The sequence below is a fragment of the Maylandia zebra genome, linkage group LG19 (assembly GCF_041146795.1).
Source record: "Maylandia zebra isolate NMK-2024a linkage group LG19, Mzebra_GT3a, whole genome shotgun sequence".
NCBI classification, from domain to species: domain Eukaryota; kingdom Metazoa; phylum Chordata; class Actinopteri; order Cichliformes; family Cichlidae; genus Maylandia; species Maylandia zebra.
The window spans coordinates 16,318,154-16,329,028 of NC_135185.1; positions in this window are offsets into that span (position 1 = coordinate 16,318,154).

A 10,875-nucleotide genomic window follows, 5' to 3' on the forward strand; every position below is an offset into this window, starting at 1 on the left:
ATGCTCAGAATTACTTTATTCATCTTGAAGATAAAATAAATTATGTGTCGGCCCTGTTAAGGACCTCGCAAGATCAGATTACAGAGACGTCACTGAAGCACATTTCACCTGTGCACATCTAAGATACAGCCTCAATGTGACTCATTTGTATGTAAATACAGTGCTGTGCTCCTCTCCCTTTTTTTGTCAGGATTAATTCAATTTGGTGAATAACAACATAAATTGAGATAATGCATGCTCTCATTACATCAGCTGAACTTATTTGATAGCTGTAATAACTTTATTTCATTACATGCCCAAATAGATATGTGAATTGAATATGGGAGGCATTCAAGGGTGGAGAGGAAAACCTATAGAGATAATTTCCTAAAGTCAAGTGAAGCAGATCTGAAGGCTCATCATCTCACAGCTCTACAAAAGAAACTTTGTTCCTCAAAGAGATGCACAGTTATATAATCTCACTTTTATCACTTGGGCAAAACTGACTGCATGTATACACATATATATTTTTTTTCTTAAACCTTAATATGCTTCCCAAAATTGTTTAACTGTGTCACAGCAGGAGGCTCTTTAGCCTGCATTAGTATTGTCACTTTGTAACAAAACAGTTGACTTTGGAGTTGACAGGGATTCCTGTTGCGACACCCCTGTAGTGTTTTCACAGCTGAAAGATTAAAAATAGTCTAGCCTTGATTTGGTTCCATTATTAAACATATCACATTTCTGCAGTGCATTGTCTGTTGCCAGGCTTGGCAATGTGTTTCATACACAGTAGAAAGTCATCTCTCCCATGAGTGCCGTGCACTGAAAATCACAGCATAACTAAACAGACTGGTCTTCTCAGTTATTTTGGCTCTACTATAACCTTCATGATTTGTCCCAGCAATTCACTCAGCACACAGCCACCCTGGTTTTTCTATGCGAGGTGTAATCGAACATTAATATGACAGCATGTATTAATCACACAGACTCCCATGCCTCATATGTGTTACAAATCGAACAGGGAAGTGATTTGAAACATCCTGAGATCCATTTGAAACCATTTCTTCAGCAAAGTATCACCTTCCCAATTAAAATAATGGTTAAAGAGAGAATTATGCAACAGCTGATAACCCTCACACTTATCCACTAAATAGCTAGGTGACTGTCAGACACAAAGACTGGTAAGTGATGACGAAGCAGCCTGGTTATTCCCTAATGACCCTGCAAAAAAAAAAAAGCTAAAAATAAATGGCAACACAACTTCTACGTCTTGTATTTCCTGAAATTTGTAAGTCCGATTGAACACAGAAATTCAAAGTCCGAGTATAAGTCTGAAAAACATGTAAATTCTGTTGTCACCTTTATATAGAGCCAACTTGATGATATTTTGTGTAACACTGTAAAAAAATATTTTAAACCTAACCGTGACTTAAACAGCAAGAGAGATGGAAATGGAGTGTAGGTGCAAATGACTGTTAGGATTGTTTAGCTGGAAGACTTACTGGTTTTGCTAACTCACAAAAAAGAAAGCTATTGGCTGAATATGGTTAGCATGTTAATGCTTAGTTCGCTAGCTGTGGCATGTGAACTAAGGCTGTATCCCAATTCAGGGTCTGCAGCCCTTAAAGGACACATTTCAAGGCCGATTACGTCACAGCGGCGCGCTGAAGGCTGTCCCAATTCAAAGGCTGCTCGAAATGCGGCCCTGAAATGTGTTCTTCATTTCCCTGAATTTTAAGGCTGTGGTAGTGTAGACTTCGTGGTCCCATATATCCCACAATTCATAGCGCGGCAGTCGGTGTGGAGAATTCTGCCGCAGACGACAGAAGCGGGGCGGCCGAAGAGTAAACTGTGAAAAGTAAGTACTGAATATTATGTTACTTATTTATGTGCAAATGTTTAATAACGAAGATCATTAAAACATTACTGTTGGCCACATGTCGGCAAAGTTATGTGACATTAGTGACGTTTGTACTAACTTGGTTTTAAAGCCTTTACTTTAAAATATTCGCCGTTCAATAGCTGAGCTTAATCCTACAGAGAATGATCAAAGCTCATGTAGAAAGAAACAAACAAATGAACAAAATATGTTCTCCTTCATTTCTGTCAAACAAAGCTGTATGACATGTTTCCAGCTGTTAGTATCATGGTTGCTAGGCAACCTGGGCAGCGCAACGGAGGCTAGACCGTCCCATTTCACAAGCCTCGCACTTCCGGCCTTAGCGGTCTTTAAGTACGCGGCCCTTGAGGATCGTTGAGGCTGCGTACTTTAAGGCTGCAGACCCTGAATTGGGATACAGCCTAAGAGTCAAGCAAAAAGTCCCAACTGCAATTCTACGAGAGTGAACTCGCTGCATACATAAAAAATAAAAACAATGATTATACACTAAAAATGTCATTGTTAATATTTGCAACTGAATAAAACTGAGAACATTTTAATAGCAAGTTTAACAACTACTAGTGGTGTGTGGGAAGGGTGCTCTGGGATTGTCGGGTATTGGACACTTTGTTACAGGCTTTTTGGTCCCTGTACAACTAGTCAGGCTTGTTTCCAGTGATTGTTGGACTCTGCCGTGGCTGCCCTTTGTTGCTAATTCTGTTCACTTTTTTTTTTTAAATTGACATTTAGGAATCACTGTACAATACCATCAACTTCAACAATTTGTCACTACATGTATTTTTCTTTTTTCTGTATTTAAACAACTAAAATATCCATACAAAAGGAATGAAAGAAGAAAAAAAAGAAAGAAAATAGAAAAAGAAGCAAAGCAAAAAATACAAAAGGCATGTAGGGAGTGTGTTTTTGTTTCCATTAATATAACTAATATTTCCTCTAGTCTTCTAGTAGTTAACACCGTCAAAATCAAAAACTAGCCTGCATTTTTTAATATAGTCCATCCATTTCTTCCATCGTGATACAAACAGGTCCCTCTTGTAGTTCAGATCTACTGTCATTTTTTCCATCCTGTTCACAATTTCTATGCATAGAATTTGGTACAGCCAAGGGAGAGAGTCGGACTCTGGTCTTGTCTCTGCTTTTTGTGGATGATCTGGGACAGTGAGCTACGCAACAGAGTGTGAGGGACCTGAGAAGAGAATAAGCTCCTCCAAATCAGAGGCCATGGTTGTTAGCTGAAAAGGCTGGAATGCCCACTCTTGTTGTGAATGAGTCGCTGCCCCAAATGGAAAAGTTGTGGAAAGAGGGAGATTGAAGGAAGAATTGGTGTAGCATTTCTAGTATTGTGGATTCTGTACCAGGCTAAAGAGAGCTGACCCAGAAAGAAATGTAGATATTGACCAAAAGAATAAGACTGAAAATAGAAGTGGCAAAAAAGGGATTTTTCCAAATGATGACCAAGCTCTCCTTTAGGGATCGGATAAGGAGCTTATGAATGTGGGAGGAGCTCAAAGTACAGCTGTTCCTCGTTTGCAGATAGGTGCCAAATTAGGATGCTTCACCAGTTGGGGCAATCTGGATCTGGATAAGCAGAAGATGAATGTACAAAATGTTTTTTGGTTTGGTTTTTTTGCTTTTTGAGGCATGGATGCTGAATTTGATGAACATGTTTTCAAACGTTTGACAGACAGTTCACCAGGTACAGAAGGCTACGAACTACCTCTGGCACTGAAAAACGATAACACAGTTGTACTTGCATTTGTATATGGGGAATTTGTTAATATATTTATTTATTTCTATTTCTGTTTTTTTTTTAATTTGGAAGATGTGTATTGAATAATCCTCTGCATTGTATTTGTATAATTTCTGTTTTCTCCCACAGAATGAATAAAAACAAGAGAAGAACAGGAAACAGATCATTACGTTATCCCATGATATTTGTTAAAAGTTGGTTTAAAGTCTGTACAGAGGGCTTGCTTTCACGTATGTACAATTGAGATCTACAAATAGTGGACACATTCTCTACCTCTATTAAAAATGCCAGCATCTATGCTCGAGGATGAAAAAAGATGCTTCTTTTTCTGTTGACTTGTGTTTGTACCAAACACAAAAAAGAGAAAAGTGAGGAAAGCAAGAAAATGCTGTGTGAGGCCACTCAGTGCGAACAGGACTAAAGACGGGGAGTTCAGTAGTGTGGGAAATGCACACAATGGATGAGGAGAAGCAACACCAATATGTCAAGATATCCTCTGCAAAATTTGACTTTTGAGCCAGCAATTAGTGAATACAACACTGATCTTGAATCATAGCAGAAAGGCTGTTGGTGACTTTATGCTACCTAGCTTTAGGATGTTCTCAGGTGAGTGTGGCAGTAAGTTGTAGACTGCCTCGCTGCACCTTGTCTAGAATCATCCCAGAGGTATGCTGAGCCATCTGGAATATGTTGCAATTTGTTTTCTTGCCATCTGAAACACAGTGGATGGAAATTTCATGGGAGTTCTCGAGAATCTGGAACTACTCACTGTGTCTCAGTACTAATGACGGGAAGCATTTTGTCATCCCCCACATTCATTACTACAGCCCACAATTTACAGGGCATTTTTGTTGGGTTATTTTTACAACTATCAAACTTCATGGCTGAAGTTCTTCCCCATCCTTTTTTTTCTGTGGTAAAGGGACTCATAAACCTCAAACTGAACCTAATTTCACTCCCAGGGCGCTAACTTTGTCAGGATTTCTGCAACCTTAATTCCAAACTGCTGTTCCTCTGTCCAGTTTTCCCTGATATTTTTTTTTTCCTTGGGTGGAGAAAGATGGCATTCTCAGTGGGAGTGGGATGACATTTTCTTTTGAGGGATTTGGTGGGGGAAACAGATCATATTTGGATGCTTTGTAGTGACTGTGAGTGCGTGATGACTGTTGGGGTCACTGGTGGGGGGTGATGGTGTGAAGTACAGTCTTGTGGATTCCCACTGTCAGGAACTTGCTGTGCTGGAGCTGTGCTTTTCTTTGCCTGCAATACAGAAACATAATATAAAACCATGTGAACAGGTGGTACAGTACACATCTACATCAGACAAAAGAAAAGATCAGTCAAAGGAATAGTATGGCTGGTTCATCAACTCATGACTTTAAATAGATCAATGTTGTTACTTTGTTTTTGTTGACAATAGCAATATTTATGTAATAATACCCTACAGGACAATCATCTGAAATCAGAGTGTGTTTTTATATAAACGTTATGAACAGAACAGAAAATGTTATTAATATTACCTCCATTGGAAAGTTAGAGTAGATTTCCCAGTGTTTCATATCGCTAAAAAGCAAGCTAAATAGGGACACAATTGCAGCAACAGAAACATCGCCACCCGTTGCGTCACTTCTTCCTTTTAACTGCTTTCACCAATTTCTCAAATATTTCCACTTCTGATGACACATCACTGCATCTCTTTCTAGGGTTTGGGTAATTCCCCTCCACAAGTTATTACACATTTAAGTGTCTTTCTATTGTTTTAATGAACAATATTAGAAATGTGGATAGCTACGAACACTGTCATCATCTGTTGACAAATACCTGCTTTGAAATTCCCATGTTAAAATATCTAGTGTTAAAAAGGAACAAATTTACAGCTTGGTGGAAGAACAGTTTGGGTCACTATAGTAAAATGAATGTTAACAAAGCTTGCCGGTAATCTGATAATGTAGCACTCTACCTTCTGCTCTAAGGCTACGTTCATACTGCAGGCGAAAGCGCATCAAATCCGACTTTTCTGACCCAATACTGTTTGCTCTGGGTCTAAACACAGCGCGTTGTGTTGACGTCTTCTTTTGCGCATGCGGGCCGCTTTGAGGGTTCACACTAGAGCGCGTTTGCAGTCACATTTTATTTGTAGTGTGAACAAGCAGACAAAAAAATTGGATTTGATCAAAAAATCGGAATTGTGCATTAAGACCTGCAGTGTGAACATTGCCTAGATCAGTTCACATCTGGCTCCAGAAAACAAAGATTTGGGGCTAAAACAGTGATGCCCCTGATGTCTCAGTAATATAACATTCATATATTAGCCATTTTTCTTAGTGTTGACTTGCCACCTGCTGAAAAGTGATGAAGTAGAGTGAAAAACTTTTTTTGGCATTGTGCAGTATGTGTTTTGGCATGTTAGCAGTTTTGGTGTAAGTTATACGGTTAATTGATTCCTTTAGCCATCACAACAAACCGTTACTCTAATGCTGCTCCTGCCATGAAGGTAGTTAGAACCACATATTAGATTATTTCTCTCTGCTGTTACCAGACCTTAAATCCTTTGTGTTCTCTCCTCTTCCAGTTTTAGAGTAATTCACAGTTTTAGTATCCCTCATTTATCACACTGTCTGTCTGCTTCTCTCACTCCAGGTTCTTATTTTCCAATTTCTCCAACTCTCCCCCTCTTTGCCAGTCAGGACTGAAGCCAGAGTAAACTTCCCTGCAGTGGAATACCTTAACTGTTTGTAGGGTTTGGCTGCCCGTCTCACTTCACATCAGAAATGTGATTATAAAAGTGTGCAGAAGGAAAACTGTAATTCTTAGCCCCTTTTCTGCACAGGAGATATGAGCTGGTACCCATGAGATTCTTGTTCAATCTATTCATCATCTTCTAGTTTTGATGTTTTTCTTTTTTTTTTTCTTTTTTGCTGCAGTTTTTCAAAGAATTAGTGTGGGATAAAGCCACTGCTAGCGCTGTCTGCAACTTAACACTTCACTTTGGCACTGAAGCTGTCAGTCTTCCATAATGTGCCCTGTTTTAATAAAAGCGGGTTCTATACCATAGTGCTGAATCAACACTTAAAGTAGTATGTAAAGAGTAAATTCCTCTTTGTGAATTGTGTTTTGAAAGTAAAATGCATGATATATTGTTGATATTGACTCCAATAGGTAATTCCATCTTTCAAGGCTTAAAATCAAATCATAGAACTAATAGGTCAGATTTACAACACCACTTACCTTTTAGACCGGATGTACCCCTCCTGTGTAACTTAATACATTTTGTTTATATTGTGGACTGTACAACAACCTGGAATTAACACACAAAGCACATGCAAAATAACAAAACTCAAATTCTATAACCAAAACTGGAACAAATAGCTAAGACTCCAAATCTTAAACAACAGGCACACGGAAGAAAAAGAGGCCAATATAAGCAAAGTATTAAATTTAGAAGTCTGGGTGAAATACCCAGGACCATAACATATTTAGGGATTTACAGAAGACAGCTGGAGGGTTAACAGTCTCCACGTTTACCCTGATTGTTTTTGAAGAAGACAGTATCATGTTTTCTTTTCCTCCCACTTCCCTGCACTTGAAGTTCGAAACATCAAACATCAGCTTGAACTTCTCATGTATCACGAGGAACTGTTGTTGTTTTAGAGTGAGACACAATAACAGTCTTTGTAATCAAGCTAATTAAAAAGCTTTTGAGAGCTGACATGAGAAATAGGATGCATCTATAAAGATAAGCACACACAAAGCCCAGAGCACATGCTACAATATTAACCCTCTTAATTATCCTGACTTTAAAGGGCTCTGAATTTAAAATATATCTGAAAAAGTGCCTTTATGCTCTTTCCACTGACATATTTGACACCTTTAAGTGTGTCTTAAACAGCAAGTGGGTGGGGCATCTGAGCAACTGGACAGGTGTACCTAACAAAGTGACACTACTCCTTGAGCCAGTAGTATCACAGGGCTAGTGGGACTAGTCCTGCGGTTAGCAGGACTACTCCCACTAGCTCAGAGCTGCAGTGAGACAAACTTAACTGAGGGATTTTCATACAGAAAATATGGAAACTCAAGAACAACAGTACCTTACTGTGGAAGTTAAAGGTTCAGGGTTTGCCCTTTGTTGCCCATGATATTGTACTTTGAAACATTTAATATCACTGCAATTAAATGGCAATCTGTTATGTATATTATTAGTATTACTGGAGACAGTCACTGTATCTCCTGCTTGATGGTGTGTAGTGAAGTAAGAGCCTGCATATACAGTCAAATAGTCAGGCACCATATTTTTGATCGATGAATTCTTACCATCAAATGCAGAGATGAACAAGGTGTCTTATTCATCATGTTATACCCATATTCCTGTGATTTAGTCTGACATATTCTGAATATCTGGTAACTTTTAGGATCATCAAAAGAATTTAAAATACATTTCTGAGAGTGTGAACAAAGCTCAGCTGCTCAGTGATAGCCTTCACTTGCAATGCTGATCTACAGAAAACTGTATCACTGTGCACACCTTTACAGCTGCATAAAAATCAGGGTTATTTTGGACTTTTAATTATCTAAGTTTTTTTTTTTTCTTTCATTTTTACATTTTAAACATCCAATTACAATGTCTGGGACACAGTGGGGTTTTGACTGGTGTGCTACTAAAGCAAACCACAGATATGCTGTTTCAAAGAACAGATGTTAAAAATAATACAAGCAGGAAACCACCCAAGCATTAATCCTTCTAGAAAGGACAAATTAATTAGCTTAAAGGTCTGCTGACTTTGATGTGTTCAGACTGTGTGGGTTTTTTTTTTTTTTTGTCTCTTCCACCTTTCATGCTGATGCAGAAATCATCATCTGAATGTCATCGCCTTATGTGACCATATTCAGATCTTGAAAAGAGATCGATATCTGCGTGTTTGCGTTGGTGGGGACCATTTGACATTTCTGCCATCCAGTCATCAGTAATTCATTGCAATGCTATGTTCTGAGAGCTCAGCTGTGTGGAACAAACACACAGCTGCTATCTGCAAAAGTCTTGCTGGCTACCCGAAGTTGAAAAGATTTTTTCGGCAATTAAATCACGAAAGTAACTGTTAACAAGATGGTGTGCAGAAATACAGTCAGAAATGTGGTCAGCTGATACTCTCATTGGTTGCTAGTTAATGCAATTTTGTTGCACACTTTAAGATAACCTTTAAGGCTGAATTATTGTCTGTTATTTTAACTACTTACAGTATCCACAACGTAATTAAGAAGGGCTATTTCAGCTACTTATTTTATTTAAACTGTAACAGATTAGATTCATATGAGGAATGTATATCAATTTGAAGGAGCCAAGTAGGGTAGAGCCACGTCTGTATAACTGATGGCTAGTAATTCAAAACTCAAGCTTGCCAATATATTATTGGCAGAGGTGCTCAAGATCCACAGGCAGCAGGAGTTTGTTTAAACCTGAGAATCCAGGTTAACCCAACATTATGAGACACTGTTCGTATGAACTTCATGTGGTGGATGCAATGTTTCAGCTTTCTGCAGCCATAACTGCTCACAGGTTATGGTCAGGTAATTTTTGTGCTCACTGTTATTGACTTATTTTTTTCAAGTAGGTCTTTAAAGACTTAAGGTATATTTGCCTTTCTTGCTCTGTGAGTATCCTGTAGTGTCGGGTAGCAGTAGAGCCTTTGGGTCCTGTGACCTCCATAGAATTTCACAGATGCCAGATTTGATCGAGATCAGGGGATCTATAAAAATATTCAGGTTAATAGTGTGTGTGTGTGTGTGTGTGTGTGTGTGTGTGTGTGTGTGTGTGTGTGTGTGTGTGTGTGTGTGTGTGTCATAGTAACATTTATAAGAATGACAGCAAACATTGCTCTGTAACAAGATGAACAAGATGATTATTATAAACGATACACATTTTTAGTGTTGCATTATAGCACAGGTTATATATTTCTAGTGATACACAGTGTTTCCTCCCCACAGATCAGATCTCCGTTGGATACTATAAGCCCAAACACTGTATATGATCCTCATCCACAGAGTGAGTAGTGGATTCAGCTCTCAGGCCTAAATCCCCTCTCTCAGCCAAGCTGGTGTTAATACAATGAGATTTGTGACTCCCCTGCTACAAGCAACAGGCCGAGGCGAGGGAAAGCCAGCCATCCAGATCAAATGACTCAACTCTCTAGAGTGCTATGTGCTGTCAACATGAAGGATGCCATCCTGATTTGTTTTGATTAGTGGGTATAAATCTAAGGGAAACAAAGCAAGGAAAGAAAGCAGAGGATTCCCTCGTTTATGCTTGTGTGCATAATGGTCTGACCACTGTTGTATGACACACTTGATGTTGTTTTTCCTGCACTCATAGATCACTGACCTCTTCATTTGGGAGGACACATGGGTTTTTTTAAAAGCGTAAAACAAGTAATAGACATTCTTTTTCTTTTTTTTTCCATCGTGGAAATCCCTGAACAATCTTTAAACCACATCAGAAATGACCTTCTATTGCTGTCATCATTTCCTACCAAACCCATTACCAGACAAGTCATCTACAGAGATGAGAACTCACTACTTTCTCTGTTCTCTCTCCCTCTCCCCTACACTGAGAGCTAAGGTCCCACTAGACATATTCTCTCCTTGAACACTTAATCCAAGGTCTAAAAGTCAGGACGAATGAGGTTTCTATGTAACTTGAGCTCTGTGTGCTTCATTACAAGCACAATTGTCCAATGAAATCTCTTGGGTGCATACTTGTGGGTGAGGAGTTGAAATGGTTTTGAAACATTCATACTAAATTTATTTACTATATTCCATGGTAAATACTTGGACGTCTATGTCCTGTAAAATATGTTACAAAATATTATATTTACATTAAATGTGTCTAAACACAGTAATTTTGTACATTTAATTTTGCAATTTCAATTTCACCCCAAAAGTTAGGATGTAAAATATAAAAGAGAAAAAAAAAATCAGAATTCCATGATTTGAAAATAATTTGAAGTAATTTAAAATCCGTGCTAACAGGCAAACCAGACATAATTTCATTTTTGATTTGATACCATCAACGAGTCTCATGTCTGCGGATTTATCAGGAAATGCGTGGGAGATGTCGTCCCATCCAGAACAGTTAAATCCTTCCCAAATCAAAAACCCTGGATTAACGGAGATGTTCGCGCGGCACGGAGCACCGCCTTTGCCTCCGCGAACACATCGGACTACAAACACGCACATTACCAACTCCGGAAGA